Below are 2581 nucleotides of genomic sequence, written 5' to 3'. Positions count from 1 at the left end.
GGCAGGAGGAGGAATATTGTTCCCTTGGCAATATTCATGATCACTCTTTTCTTCCTTGGTAGAAAGACTTTGGTTTCCTCCCAGATGTTGTGAGGCAGCTCCAGTCCTGAGGATATGTGTTTACCAAGGTGGTCTGTCCCCAAGGGCTCTGCAGGGAGTCATATAAGGTGACCTGAGGGTCATGACACAGCCAGTCAGCAAAGTCTGGTGAAAGATCTCTGTCCCTTTCCCTGTGGCAGTCTACCTAGTCATCTATGTAGTCTCAAGTGCCATATTGGTATGAGAAACAAAATGGAAATTTTTGAAGCAGATCTTATTTTCTAAGATCATTTGGGCAAAATGAATTGCTTGTTCAACACTTTATATACCATGTCTTACTTTTAAATTATTTATCTATATTTTTCTTGAGCATTTGATTGGAGAGAAGAAAGAGAGAGAGGGAAGGGAAAAACAAGACACCAGGTCGAGGATTTGAACCTTGGAAAACCATGTGGGAGACCAGCTCCTTAACCACAATAACCACCTGATAGCCTCAATCCATATGTTTTAAATCTCAACATGTGTTAGGTTGACCTTAAAATTTTCTCTCCAGAATTAATCCCTGCATTTTCTGTTTTGCTCTATGGTATTAGTCAATTCCCAAAACCTGGTACTTACCATCAACCTGCCTCTAATCTCATCCTGATTCAGACAATTTTATACACTCTTGTTCCAACCTGTTCAATGCTTCTCAAATCTGTCCATATTTCATGTTGTTGGGCCCCTTCTTCTGGTTAGCATGTTCCAGCTCTCTCGTTCTCATGAATGTAAGGGTCCCTGGTTTGATCCTGCTTCCAAATTTTACTCTCTGGCACATTCACCTTTGCATTGCCAGAGACCTCTGTCATATAGAGGTCACAGTCCTGTGACTTCACTAATAAATTTTCAGTGTGTTTTCTTGTCCTCAGACTCTGGTGAACTGAATAGCGGGTTTTGGGAGGACCCTGGCTATTGAGGCCTAAGGAGACAAGGCCCACCGGCACTGGCCTGTGTTAGGATTAAGGTCAGATCCAGAGAGTCGGGTCAGCTAGGCAGAATACAATACCAGATCATGAATGGTGCTTGGCACAGGCTTTCTAGGAATGGGCATTCTGGGGCCAGGAGGGGCTCTATGGGAAGGTGTGGGCAGTTCAGAGTGGGCTGAGCAGAGAAAGGCTGGTAACCTGGGATAAGAGGCCATCATGAGACAGGATGGTGTATAAACTCAGCATTCCCAGGAAGCACTGCAAGTGGCAGCATGCGTGTAGACTTCCCAGGGACAGAGTCATCACTCACATGAAGGTGTCCACAGCTCTCTCCAGCCACTGCCTAACCCAGGGGGCAAGGACAGCAGCCTCTCCTGGTCTATCTCCCACTGGTTAACAGCAGGCTCTGTTCCCAGTTCATGCTGGATTTTGTGCTTCCTGGCCTGGACAGGATTTTGCTATCACACAGTGAAGCTCTCTTATCTCATTCCCACCTAGAAATTTCCATCAAACTACTGACACTTGCCCCAAATAGAAGAACCCACAATGTTGAATCTGATGCCAGGAGTGGCTCGTGCACCACCTACGTGACCAGGAGTCTCTTCCACAGGTTTCCCCTCCCCTGTCACTGTGGCTGCCCTGGGTTTATGCTTCTCGTGAAGGCTTTGGGAAGCGTCGATCACACCATCCTGGGCTGTCTGACACCAGGTGCCCTCGTGACCTTGGGGAAGTCAGCCACCACCTTTCCAGCTCCTCCTCCTCTTCTGACTGTAGAAGAGATGGGCCTGCATAAAGGGCTCTGAGCTGCCTCACATGACCTACTGCCCAGCACTGAGTGCAGTGTCCAGCAGGCCTTGACAACAAGAGCTCCAGCTCCTCACAGACCCAGACACAGGAACTGCCTGGACACTTAGTAGGGGCCTGGGTCTGTTAGGAATCCTGTCCACACTCCTCTGTCCTGACACTTTACCCATGAGTTTTCGTGTGGTTTTTCTTATTTCTTTCTAGGATTTTCATATTTCTGGCAATGTCTTTATGCTCCCTAAATTCCAGAGCTAGGATTCGGATTAGGACGGCCTCAGAGGCACTGAATCAGCCACTTCCCCTCCTTTCTGATGGAATAAAATGACAGCGCCAGAGGAGGGGGTGCACACTCTCTAAGCTTTTCTGGACTCAGGATGGGAAAGTGTAAAAACCACACTTTGCACACAGACAGCTGCGTCCTCCCTCAGGTGGACCCCACTCACTCAGGTGATACCTCCCCCATGTCATCCCCAGTGCTCTCCCCATGACGTAAGTGCTCTCAGTGACAGAGAGTGAGGTACACTCCCCTGGGTTACCTCAGATTGCCCTAACTCATAGCGTGTCAGGAAAAGGGGCAGAAATTCTCCAAAGAGCAACGTTAATTTTAAGCATAATTGTTGCTAAAGTCTATGAACTGCCTTGTACTAAATGACACTGACGTCCAGGGATGCTACAATATTGCACGTTAGATCAGGAATGTGATCATACAGGGACATCCTCAGCTGGAACACACACACTGTAGGGAGCTGGCAACAAAATGGTAAAGACCATGG

The 2581-nt window shown here is 47.8% G+C and overlaps 1 pseudogene; it reads right to left on the bottom strand.

Moving 5' to 3' along the window:
* LOC106733652 (olfactory receptor class A-like protein 1) overlaps positions 1–2581 on the bottom strand; it is a 9725-nt pseudogene that overhangs the window by 581 nt on the left and 6563 nt on the right.

This window comes from Tupaia chinensis, unplaced genomic scaffold (assembly GCF_000334495.1).
Source record: "Tupaia chinensis unplaced genomic scaffold, TupChi_1.0 Scaffold144319_1, whole genome shotgun sequence".
Classification (NCBI taxonomy): domain Eukaryota; kingdom Metazoa; phylum Chordata; class Mammalia; order Scandentia; family Tupaiidae; genus Tupaia; species Tupaia belangeri.
Note: the sequence above shows the minus strand (reverse complement) of the source record. Positions and strands in the feature narration are given on the sequence as shown.